Source organism: Symphalangus syndactylus, chromosome 15, assembly GCF_028878055.3.
Source record: "Symphalangus syndactylus isolate Jambi chromosome 15, NHGRI_mSymSyn1-v2.1_pri, whole genome shotgun sequence".
In the NCBI taxonomy this organism is placed as follows: domain Eukaryota; kingdom Metazoa; phylum Chordata; class Mammalia; order Primates; family Hylobatidae; genus Symphalangus; species Symphalangus syndactylus.
This window is the reverse complement of record NC_072437.2, coordinates 31129443-31143325: the sequence shown is the minus strand read 5'-3', so window position 1 is coordinate 31143325 and position 13883 is coordinate 31129443. Positions and strand designations below refer to the sequence as shown.

Here is a 13883-nt window from a genome sequence, read left to right as displayed (position 1 = left end):
TACAACCGGGTGCTCCTCTGAGACAAAACTTTCAGAGGAACTATCAGACAGCTGAATTTGTGGTCTCACGAAAATCCGCTGTTCTGCAGCCACCGCTGCTGACACCCAGCCAAACAGGGTCTGGAGTGGACCTCTAGTAAACTCCAACAGACCTGCAGCTGAGGGTCCTGTCTGGTAGAAGGAAAACTAGCAAACAGAAAGGACATCCACACCAAAAACCCATCTGTACATCACCATCATCAAAGACAAAAAGTAGATAAAACCACAAAGATGGGGAAAAAACAGAGCAAAAAAACTGGAAACTCTGAAAAACAGAGCACCTCTCCTCCTCCAAAGGAACGCAGTTCCTCACCAGCAATGGAACAAAGCTGGATGGAGGATGACTTTGATGAGTTGAGAGAAGAAGGCTTCAGACGATCAAACTACTCTGAGCTACGGGAGGAAATTCAAAACAATAGCAAGGAAGCTAAAAACTTTGAAAAAAAATTAGAAGAATGGATAACTAGAATAACCAATGGAGAGAAGGGCTTAAAGGAGATGATGGAGCTGAAAGCCAAGTTTCGAGAACTACGAGAAGATTGCAGAAGCCTCAGTAGCAGATGCGATCAACTGGAAGAAAGGGTATCGCTGATGGAAGATGAAATGAATGAAATGAAGAGAGAAGGGAAGTTTAGAGAAAAAAGAATAAAAAGAAATGAACAAAGCCTCCAAGAAATTTGGGACTATGTGAAAAGACCAAACCTACGTCTGATTGGTGTACCTGAAAATGATGGGGAGAATGGAACCAAGTTGGAAAACACTCTGCAAGATATTATCCAGGAGAACTTCCCCAATCTAGCAAGGCAGGCCAGCATTCAGATTCAGGAAATACAGAGAACGCCACAAAGATACTCCTCGAGAAGGGCAACTCCAAGACACATAATTGTCAGATTCACCAAAGTTGAAATGAAGGAAAAAATGTTAAGGGCAGCCAGAGAGAAAGGTCGGGTTACCCACAAAGGGAAGCCCATCAGACTAACAGCTGATCTCTCAGCAGAAACTCTACAAGCCAGAAGAGAGTGGGGGCCGATATTCAACATTCTTAAAGAAAAGAATTTTCAACCCAGAATTTCATATCCCGCCAAACTAAGCTTCATAAGTGAAGGAGAAATTAAATACTTTACAGACAAGCAAACGCTGAGTGATTTTGTCACCACCAGGCCTGCCCTAAAAGAGCTCCTGAAGGAAGCACTAAACATGGAAAGGAACAACCGGTACCAGCCACTGCAAAAACATGCCAAATTGTAAAGACCATCGAGGCTAGGAAGAAACTGCATCAACTAACAAGCAAAATTACCAACTAACATCATAATGACAAGATCAAATTCACACATAACAATATTCACGTTAAATGTAAATGGGCTAAATGCTCCAATCAAAAGACACAGACTGGCAAACTGGATAAGGAGTCAGGACCCATCAGTGTGCTGTATTCAGGAAACCCATCTCATGTGCAGAGACACACATAGACTCAAAATAAAGGGATGGAGGAAGATCTATCAAGCAACTGGAAAACAAAAAAAGGCAGGGGTTGCAATCCTAGTCTCTGATAAAATAGACTTTAAACCAACAAAGAATAAAAGAGACAAAGAAGGCCATTACATAATAGTAAAGGGATCAATTCAACAAGAAGAGCTAACTATCCTAAATATATCTGCACCCAACACAGGAGCACCCAGATTCATAAAGCAAGTCCTCAGTGACCTACAAAGGGACTTAAACTCCCACACAATAATAATGGGAGATTTTAACACCCCACTGTCAACATTAGACAGATCAACGAGACAGAAAGTTAACAAGGATATCCAGGAATTGAACTCAGCTCTACATAAAGTGGACCTAATAGACATCTACAGAACTCTCCACCCCAAATCAAGAGAATATACATTTTTTTCAGCACCACACCACACCTATTCCAAAATTGACCACATAGTTGGAAGTAAAGCTCTTCTCAGCAAATGTAAAAGAACAAAGATTATAACAAACTGTCTCTCAGACCACAGTGCAATCAAACTAGAACTCAGGATTAAGAAACTCACTCAAAACCGCTCAACTACATGGAAACTGAACAACCTGCTCCTCAATGACTATTGGGTACATAATGAAATGAAGGCAGAAATAAAGATGTTCTTTGAAACCAATGAGAACAAAGACACAACATACCAGAATCTCTGGGACACGTTCAAAGCGGTGTGTAGAGGGAAATTTATAGCACTAAATGCCCACAAGAGAAAGCAGGAAAGATCCAAAATTGACACCCTAACATCAGAATTAAAAGAACTAGAAAAGCAAGAGCAAACACATTCAAAAGCTAGCAGAAGGCTAGAAATAACTAAAATCAGAGCAGAACTGAAGGAAATAGAGACACAAAAAACCCTTCAAAAAATTAATGAATCCAGGAGCTGGTTTTTTGAAAAGATCAACAAAATTGATGGACCGCTAGCAAGACTAATAAAGAAGAAAAGAGAGAAGAATCAAATAGATGCAATAAAAAACGAAAAAGGGGATATCACCACCGATCCCACAGAAATACAATCTACCATCAGAGAATACTACAAACACCTCTATGCAAATAAACTAGAAAATCTAGAAGAAATGGATAAATTCCTCGACAAATACACCCTCCCAAGACTAAACCAGGAAGAAGTTGAATCTCTGAATAGACCAATAACAGGTTCTGAAATTGTGGCAATAATCAATAGCTTACCAACCAAAAAGAGTCCAGGACCTCATGGATTCACAGCTGAATTCTACCAGAGGTACAAAGAGGAACTGGTACCATTCCTTCTGAAACTATTCCAATTGATAGAAAAAGAGGGAATCCTCCCTAACACATTTTACGAAGCCAGCATCGTCCTGATACCAAAACCTGGCAGAGACATAACCAAAAAAGAGAATTTCAGACCAATATCCTTGATGAACATTGATGCAAAAATCCTCAATAAAATACTGGCAAACCGAATCCAGCAGCACATCAAAAAGCTTATCCACCATGATCAAGTGGGCTTCATCCCTGGGATGCAAGGCTGGTTCAACATATGCAAATCAATAAATGTAATCCAGCATATAAACAGAACCAAAGACAAAAACCACATGATTATCTCAATAGATGCAGAAAAGGCCTTTGACAAAATTCAACAACCCTTCATGCTAAAAACTCTCAATAAATTAGGTATTGATGGGACGTATCTCAAAATAATAAGAGCTATCTACGACAAACCCACAGCCAATATCATACTGAATGGGCAAAAACTGGAAGCATTTCCTTTGAAAACTGGCACAAGACAGGGATGCCCTCTCTCACCGCTCCTATTCAACATAGTCCTGGAAGTTCTGGCCAGAGCAATCAGGCAGGAGAAGGAAATAAAGGGTATTCAATTAGGAAAAGAGGAAGTCAAATTGTCCCTGTTTGCAGATGACATGATTGTATATCTAGAAAACCCCATTGTCTCAGCCCAAAATCTCCTTAAGCTGATTAGCAACTTCAGCAAAGTCTCAGGATACAAAATTAATGTACAAAAATCACAAGCATTCTTGTACACCAATAACAGACAAACAGAGAGCCAAATCATGAGTGAACTCCCATTCACAATTGCTTCAAAGAGAATAAAATACCTAGGAATCCAACTTACAAGGGATGTGAAGGACCTCTTCAAGGAGAACTATAAACCACTGCTCAATGAAATAAAAGAGGATACAAACAAATGGAAGAACATTCCATGCTCATGGGTTGGAAGAATCAATATCGTGAAAATGGCCATACTGCCCAAGGTAATTTATAGATTCAATGCCATCCCCATCAAGCTACCAATGACTTTCTTCACAGAATTGGAAAAAACTACTTTAAGGTTCATATGGAACCAAAAAAGAGCCCGCATCACCAAGTCAATCCTAAGCTAAAAGAACAAAGCTGGAGGCATCACGCTACCTGACTTTAAACTATACTACAAGGCTACAGTAACCAAAACAGAATGGTACTGGTACCACAACAGAGACATAGATCAATGGAACAGAACAGAGCCCTCAGAAATGATGCCGCATAGCTACAACTATCTGATCTTTGACAAACCTGACAAAAACAAGAAATGGGGAAAGGATTCCCTATTTAATAAATGGTGCTGGGAAAACTGGCTAGCCATATGTAGAAAGCTGAAACTGGATCCCTTCCTTACACCTTATACAAAAATTAATTCAAGATGGATTAAAGACTTATATGTTAGACCTAAAACCATTAAAATCCTACAAGAAAACCTAGGCAATACCATTCATGACATAGGCGTGGGCAAGGACTTCATGTCTAAAACACCAAAGGCAATGGCAACAAAAGCCAAAATCGACAAATGGGATCTCATTAAACTAAAGAGCTTCTGCACAGCAAAAGAAACTATCATCAGAGTGAACAGGCAACCTACAGAATGGGAGAAAATTTTTGCAACCTACTCATCTGACAAAGGGCTAATATCCAGAATCTACAATGAACTTAAACAAATTTACAAGAAAAAAACAAACAACCCCATCAAAAAGTGGGCAGAGGACATGAACAGACACTTCTCAAAAGAAGACATTTATGCAGCCAAAAAACACATGAAGAAATGCTCATCATCACTGGCCATTAGAGAAATGCAAATCAAAACCACAGTGAGATACCATCTCACACCAGTTAGAATGGCCATCATTAAAAAATCAGGAAACAACAGGTGCTGGAGAGGATGTGGAGAAATAGGAACAGTTTTACACTGTTGGTGGGACTGTAAACTAGTTCAACCATTGTGGAAGTCAGTGTGGCGATTCCTCAGGGATCTCGAACTAGAAATACCATTTGACCCAGCCATCCCATTACTGGGTATATACCCAAAGGACTATAAATCATGCTGCTATAAAGACACATGCACACGTATGTTTATTGCGGCACTATTCACAATAGCAAAGAGTTGGAACCAACCCAAATGTCCAACAACGATAGACTGGATTAAGAAAATGTGGCACATATACACCATGGAATACTATGCAGCCATAAAAAATGATGAGTTCGTGTCCTTTGTAGGGACATGGATGAAACTGGAAACCATCATTCTCAGTAAACTATCGCAAGGACAAAAAAACAAACACCGCATGTTCTCACTCACGGGTGGGAATTGAACAATGAGAACTCATGGACACAGGAAGTGGAACATCACACTCCAGGGACTGTTGTGGGGTGGGGACAGGGGGGAGGGACAGCATTAGGAGATACACCTAATGCTAAATGACGAGTTAATAGGTTCAGGAAATCAACATGGCACATGGATACATATGTAACAAACCTGCACATTGTGCACATGTACCCTAAAACCCTAAAGTATAATTAAAAAAAATAATAATAAAAATAAATAAAAACTAAAAAAAAAAAAAAAAAAAAACATGCTATATTATGTTCCCTGCAATTTTTTTTTTTTACTTTTGAACTCATCAGCAGAATTTCTCTTTACCAATAAAAAATCTTTTTTAAAAATTTTTAATATCAGCATACAACTCTGGAAAATAGACAAATCACTTTGTACTTAGCCATTCCTTGATTGATGAACTTTGGTTGTTGACAGTTTAAGTTATTTAAATTGCCACCTAAAACATATGCTGTAATAAATATCTTATGATTATAAAATAATATACTGGTAATTTTTATTTCTAAAATAAATGTATATGGTTATTCCACATCCTAATAATGTGTTGTTGGGTAAATATTTTGCATACATAAATTATAATTTTAAAATATTTTAATGAGAATAAATGCCATGCAATATTTTTTTTCTAAGCGGTGTTTCCTCTTTTGTCCATTTTTTTTTAATGAAATACTAACATTTTAAGAATGAAGTACTAACATTTTTATGAATACTAACATTTACTAATATTGTGTAAAAAAAATAAATAAAATGACTTATTCGTTTCACAAGTGAACTACGTTTTATCAAGTGTTTACTACAAAGCAGATACTTTTCTAGAATTTTCAATAAGCTATTGAATTTAAATAAGTTTTATAGAAGGATAGGGATGTAGTGTTTGGTAGCACAATTAGGGAAATATAGTTAACAGTAATGTATTTTATATTTCAAAATAGCTAGAAAAGATTTCAAATGCCCCATCATAAATAAATGACCAACGTTTGAGATAATGAATCTTCCAAATACCCAGATTTGATCACTATACTTTATAGGCTTGTATCAAAATATCATATGTACATTATAAATATTTACAACTACTGTGTTCCTAAAAATTAACAATAAAATTAAAAGTTACATATCTTTACAGTTTTGCCATTGGATGTAAACAAAAAAGTTAGACATATGTACAATCATTTCAAAACACATTTAGTTTTATGTACTTAGAATCTCTTGGCATGTTTTGGTGTTGCCAATTAATTTTCACTCAGTCAAACATTCTGGTCTACCCTACTCCATATAAGCCTTGTTACAGTTGGGTTGAAACACCAGGAGGTTTAATGGGTTAATGAGACTAATGTGATATCCCTCTACTGTATTTACACAAGTGGAATCTCTTCATTATATTAATAGAATCCTGTAGCAAGCCTATGCTGTCTTCAAATGTGCACTTGCATAGACTGTACAATACCTAAGGTGAATCCTAATGCAAACGATGAACTTTGGGTGATTATCATATATCAATGTAGGTTTATCAGTTGCAACATGTGTACCACTCTGTTGCAGAATGTTGATAATGGGGGAGGGTATACATGTGTAACAACAGAGAAGAGATAAGAAATCTCTGTGCCTCTCTCTTATTTTTGCTGTGAATCTAAAACTGCTCTAAAAACATCCAGTACTAAAATTAAAAAGTGCACTTGAATATACTTGAATGCCACATAGTATCTGAAAATATTGTAAATCTAAAATGCTCCAGCCAAGAGGAAAATAAATTTTTACAGTAATCCTCTTATTGGCAAAAATTATAACTTCCTTTTAAACAGCTGTTAATCACCCACATTTAATCTCCAGTTTCTAACCACAAAAGGAAACTAGAAGGTATATATAGTATAAAGAATATCTTCCTATATATAGAGAGAAAACTTTAAAATATGTATTCGTATATGCTTTTCATATAATAAAATTTGCCTTGTCTCTTACTTCTAGTTTGTTAGAATTGACAGAGCTATTAAATGAATTTGTATCTTTTGGCTATTGCCTTTCTTCTTTTCTTCATCTTCCACATTGGAGCACAGGTATGATGCCTAGAGATGTAACAGCCATTTTGCAAGAATGAGAATGAGTACTACATGCTAAGGAAGGTGGAATGGAAAGCTAAGAACAGTTAAGGTAACTGAGGACATAATGGAACTGCCATGGACCTATACATGGACCTATACGTGTCAATTTATAACATAAATTGACAAATAAAAAGAACCTATTTAAAAACCATTTAAATAGCTACACCCTTATAGGTTTTTCCATTTATAAATTACATGTTTATGTAAGAATTGTAGACAAAGATTTTGTTCATATTAATTAATTAGAAGTCATATATGAGGCTGGGTGCATGGCTCACGCCTGTAATCCCAGTACTTTGGGAGGCTGAGGTGGGTGGATCATTTGGGGTCAGGAGTTTGAGACCAGCCTGGCCAACATTGTGAAACCCCGTCTCTACTAGAAATACAAAAATTAACCAGGCCTGGTGGTGGGTGCCTGTAGTCCCAGCTACTCAGGAGAGTGAGGTAGGAGAATTTCTTGAACCTGGGAGGCAGAGGTTGCAGTGAGCCAAGATCACACTGCTGCACTCCATCTTGGGAGACAGAGTGAGACAGTTTCAAGAAAAAAAAGAAGTCATCATATGAAACAAGTTCATAAACCACAGTTTAATGCACAGTTTAAATACTAAATAAGATGCCTGGCCACACTTGCCTTTCTTCCCAAAGTGAACTTTGGTTTATTTGACACAATTTAGTAGACATTTTCTTTAATGCCTCTTTTATAACCACTGAAAAGGAAAATTTTGACATAATATTTGAAATTGTTCAGGGGCTTATGACTGTATTTTTTCTCTTTATCAGATTGTTTCTCAAATGTATTCATAATTTTTAATTTCACAATATATTTGGTCAAATTTAGACACACGCAAACACATATACACACTGTATTTATACATATTCTCATTTTTCTTTTTATGTATGAATATCAATTCCTCAACATAATGTTAAGATATTTCCAACATTGGCCGGGCGCGGTGGCTCACGCTTGTAATCCCAGCACTTTGGGAGGCCGAGGCGGGCGGATCACGATGTCAGGAGATTGAGACCACGGTGAAACCCCGTCTCTACTAAAAAAAAATACAAAAAGTTAGCCAGGCGTGGTGGCGGGTGCCTGTAGTCCCAGCTACTCGGAGAGGCTGAGGCAGGAGAATGGCGTGAACCCAGGAGGCGGAGCTTGCAGTGAGCCGAGATTGCGCCACTGCACTCCAGCCTGGGCGACAGAGCAAGACTCCGTCTCAAAAAAAAAAAAAAAAAAAAAAAAGATATTTCCAACATTGATGCGGTAAATATTGCTCAATGCATTCACGAATCAGTAAAAATTTATATAAATCTTAGAAGCATATTAAATCTTTTGTATTGACTCAATTCAAGAAGTCACTACAGGAGACAACATTTTCATGTAAAATAAAAATTTACACAAAATTGTACATAAGAATTAAATTTCAAAAGGAATTTGATAATGCTTATACTGTTGTGCTCATTTTTTCCTATTTTAGCATAAATTACCACAAGTTTTCTAAGGTAAAAACACAGACAGTCAAAGAGAGATATAGTAGTGAAATAATACTTACAGTTAATCAAATAGTTTCTAGTATATTAACAAATATAGATGGATTGATTATATTGAAATGTTTCCAAAAATAAGGCACTTATAAAGGTAGCATTCAATGTACAGATTAAACAAACTTCAGAAAGCATTCAATTTAAACCTACGTGATCTGCGTATTATTTTGATTGAATATACTGTGTGAAAAGTAAAAAACATGCATACAAAGAAAAATGAACAAATTATCATGATATGCTAACAGTAATCACAGAGATATAGTAGCAGAGGACACAGTAAAAGATTAAAGTGATGCTGAGTTTTCACCGATGTATGTTCTGTCACAGAAAGTTTAGGCCACTAGTAACAGAGAATATAATAAAAGATTAAAGAGATACTGAGTTTTCATTGATGTATTTTCTGTCATAGGAAGTTTAGGCTATTGTTTTCCCAACACCTCAAGTGGGAAAATAAATACCTTCTAGGCAAATAGAAAGTTTGTGTAGGCCAAGGTAATTTAGTATCTGTTCTGGTAGATGACATATGCAATTTTTTATCCTCCCTGAGACCACCTGAAGAGCTGTCCTTGTGTGCCTAAGTGGTTATTAAAATACCTCTTTGTAAGTGTTTACCTGAAGGCTATAGGAAAAGTGAGATGTCTTCTCAATTCTGGAGAAATTCAATTTAATAAAGTTGATTTTAAGCTCTATTACATCTCAACTCTATTTTCTCCATGGTTATTTCAGATGGAAGGAAGGGATGTCTCTGTTGGAAAACAGATCTGTGGTGTCAAAAGACAGTATTTGGATTTTTTTTTCTTTATTATTATTATTATACTTTAAGTTTTAGGGTACATGTGCACAATGTGTAGGTTTGTTACATATGTATCCATGTGCCATGTTGGTGTGCTGCACCCATTAACTCATCATATAACAGTGAAAATAATTCATGGGTAATCAGTAAAGCCATTCTAAAAAATAAAAATAAAAATATAAAGACTCCTTAGGAAGGGAAAATAAAATAAGAATGCACCTGGATTCTTGGTACTATTTCAACAAAAGTAATTTCGATCTCTTGAAAATACTAGGCATTTTCCTGACTCTTCTCTGCATGGAGCAGTTTTCAGTTAGAAATTCAAGGGAAATTTCCCTTACCTCCTTCGGACTTACTCTAATCACATGCTCTCAATAAGCCTATCTTAGGCCACCCCACCCTCCATGCCAGGACTCCTAATCCTTCTCACCTTGTTCTATTTTTTCTTTTTGCTTTAACATTTCTTTTCTTCTTACAAACTGGACATTTTACTTAAACTTTTTATTGTCAGACCCCTTCTTGTAGCATGAAGGTTGTGCAAGGGCAGATGCTCAAGCAATATCTGTGGAGATGATGGGTGGATAAATAATTAATAATCTGTAAATATTTATTTGCTTTTAATATGTGCCATGTCCTTTCAGACACTATAGATATTCTCTGTGTTTATACAGAAATCTTCTAATGTGAAATATAGCTATTAAATAAATGCTTAAAAATGTGATCAATAAATATGAAATATTATGGGAAATTACAGAAGATAATGATATCAAATCCAGGGCTTCAGAGAAGTTCCACTAAGAAATTGAGCTAAAATTTTGTTCTGACAAATGAGTAAAAACATTTCTAAGAAGTATGAGCAAAAAGCTTTTTGTTTGCACACACTGTTTGAGTCACCTTGTTTGTTGACCTAATAACAGTTTTCAGACTATACTTAATCTTTGTTATCAGAAATTTGGCCTCATTCTTTCTCATGTGACCCATATCCTCCAAAATAAAAATAGAATCACTTTATTGATTGGCATAGGTAGTCAAGACACCCTTACAAATGATTGACTATTAAAATATTTATATTTATATGACAAATACTTGTTTTATATTCAAGCAAAGGGGAAATGCAATGAGGATTGTTACATCTCTTACTTTTATACACTAAATTTATGAACAACTACTGATTAAACCACAGCTAGTAAAACACAGTGTAAACTCTGACTAAAAATATCTCTAACTTACCAGAAAAGGTTTGGCCCCTTTCCTCATGGTGACGAGGTATAAATATTCCATGGAGCACTAACTAGAGAGGAAGGGGTCCACAAGAAAGATATATTGGCTATTTGGATTCTCATCAGACAACTTGCCCCACTCTACATCCCTTTTATTTTCCTGGCAGAATGAGGTGAAGACTAGAAAAGGGAAAATTGTCTTTGTCAAAGAGGTAAGAATAATCAAACGTCTTGGGTTGCATGTGAATATAATCAGCAGAAGGTGAAACAGAGATGGTCTGTGAATTCTTATGGTCAGTTCACAAAGGCGCTATCTCATCTCAGACAACACCCTCGCTCACAGGGTAATTTGTTCTTGGCAAATATCATAACAGCCTCTTTAAGAATATCTACAGGATGGATCTGCTTTTACAATTGTGCAGCTAAGGCACTGGTAGGAATTGTTTGCTGTGTGCTATGAAAAAGATTGGATGTAGATGTTAATATTTGATAACATTAAAAGATGAGAGAACAAGCTCTACAATCCTGGTATTTCTGAGATTTTGGTCAGCTGTAAGCCAAAAGTGTACATATTCATTTTTCTTATTTGTCTAGTGCTTTTATGGCAAGACAAAATGAGTCAGCAGGTTGAGTCTGTGCACGTTTCCGAAGAATGCACAGAGGAAGGGTGAGAACAGCAACTGGGTGTGTGGAGTATCCTTCCAGGACACCTACTGAATATTCTTTTGACTATTACAGGGAGGAGATTTTTTATTTATCAAGTATTTGATCACTTATTCTCAAGATTTATGTATAACAAAGGACACAATTGAATACGAGCGCTACAATTAATGCTATTAGTCTCATAATATTTCAATATATATTGTTCTTTTAGATTTAGGTTTTTTACCTCTTTGTACAATTAATAGTTGGAGAGATTCATATATATATATATATATATATATATTTGGAGATGGTGTCTTGCTCTTGTTGCCCAGGCTGGAGTGCAATGGCGCAATCTCTGCTCACTGCAACCTCTACCTTCCAGGTTCAAGCAATTCTCCCGCCTCAGCCTTCAGAGTAGCTGGAATTACAGGTGCGTGCCACCATGCGTGGCTAATTTTTTGTATTTTTAGTAGAGACGGGGTTTTACCATGTTGGCCAGGCTGGTCTCGAACTGCTGACCTCAGATAATCCACCCGCCTTGGCCTATCAAAGTGCTTGGATTACAGGCGTGAGCCACTAGTTGGAGAGATTCTTATATGCATGAAACATATTTATTACCGGGTAGAAATTTTCGTATTCTCCATAAAAACCCTCTATGTTTTATTTCCTTAAGAATAATGCATATTTGTCGTTATGCTCAAGCCAGGTGTTACTGTTACTTAGCTAGTCTATTTTTTTAACTGGTTTACGTCTAACTGACTGTAGTCTTTGTCATTCCCACCAGCTGTACACTCAAACAGCTGTGTCTCCCCCTTTCACTCAGAGCAATTTCCAGGGACTTGTATTTAAAGGAGAGTGAAATGTTGTCTCTAATTATAACGGCAATCTGTTCCGCAGCAGTTTTCACACTCTACTTACATTCCCTACTGTGTTTTTCCAATAGTTTTACCCTTTCTTCCATTTCTCTAATTTTTGCTCTAAACCCATCAAACTGCTGATTAGTTGAATTACTTTTCAAGTTCATTAATTCTAGCACACTTTTTTGAAACCTTTATGGTTGTTTTCATTGATATTTATCATCAAGTTTGAGTTATTTCTCAACTTGTAATCCATGCAAATATATTCATTCATAAATAAAAAAATTCCCACTCTATCCCTCCCATTGTAGTTACTATGGATAAAGTAAAAATGCGTACTGTGATTTTTATTAGGTATAATAATTTAATTCCCTCAAGAAGAGTTGCATTACCAGCTTAGTTATAATTCTTATCCAGCCTATGTTTGTTAAAAGAAATAAGTCCCTATGTTAGACCCTAATGTAAATATAGTTATAGTCTTCTTTAAATTAGTAAGCAAGAACTTTTCTAGCTTGTGCATGTGTCTGTGTGTGTGTGTGTATGTATGTATATGCACATATATATCAGAAGATTTTACACCAACCTCTAAACTCAACATGTCTTTGGGTACAAATAGATGGTTTTAAGGATGGATATTTCTTGTCATAGTGCTTGTCTCCTGACAGTTACTCAGTGATGCAAAGCTAAAAAGAGCACTGTGCTCATGGTGGAAAATAATTCCCATGACCTGACAGGGAAGAATGTACTCATTCCACGCCCCGGGCAGAAGTCTGCTGAGACAAACAGAAGAAAGATAGTCAGTGAGCAAATTCATCAAGACCAGTATCATGTATTTCTCCCCCTGGCCTGATGGCTGGTTTGCACTCCTCCTGTAAGCAACAAAACTGCAAAACCAGTGCTACAAAACAGAAGCACCTGTAAGTCCGTGGGAGCACATCTTTGCTCAACAAGAGATCCTGACAACTAACAGCTAACAACCATCTGCCTGAGATACAGTTCGAGTTTTTAAGATGCATCAGTTCTCCTTTCCAGCCTGAAGCCTCATCATCAAACAATGCTTCCAATACTTGGCATCTTGAATTATAGAATTATGGACTATTAGAGCTTGCTTGGTGGGCAATTATGTGAGGCAACCCTCAAACTTTCCAGAGGATAATGAGCGTAGGCTAATTTGATGGCATTTCAAGGTCATGCATCTATTTGAAAAAGAGATCAGAATAAAATCCAGATTTCAAATTCCTGGTCTAGTGTTCTTTTTATGCTGCCCTCCTTAAATAGTTATTTCTTAAAGTTAAATTAAAAGTAATCAAGTCAGAGGAAGCCTTTGAATTAACATGCCATTTTGAAGACTATGATTTTAAAGATAAGCCTTCTTACCCTTATCACCAAGCAATCAGCCCTTGTTTTAACTTTATAACAGATAGCCCATGTTTTTTTTTTTTTTGCCAGATACCCCTGGTGAATGAGTGGAGGAATTGTTGAGTTGGCAGCCCAAGTTTATGAAAACAATCTGTAGCACTGGAACAGTG

General features: G+C 36.5%; 1 long non-coding RNA gene across 1 annotated transcript in view; it reads left to right on the top strand.

Annotated features, from left to right (window-relative positions):
• Window positions 1-13590, top strand: part of LOC134732538 (uncharacterized) — a 49062-nt gene extending 35472 nt beyond the window's left edge. The window contains exons 4-6 of the long non-coding RNA XR_010115851.1: window positions 7248-7346; window positions 11020-11064; window positions 13003-13590. This is a non-coding gene — a long non-coding RNA (uncharacterized lncRNA). The remainder of the gene's footprint in view (window positions 1-7247; window positions 7347-11019; window positions 11065-13002) is intronic.
• The last annotated feature ends 293 nt before the right edge of the window (window positions 13591-13883 follow it).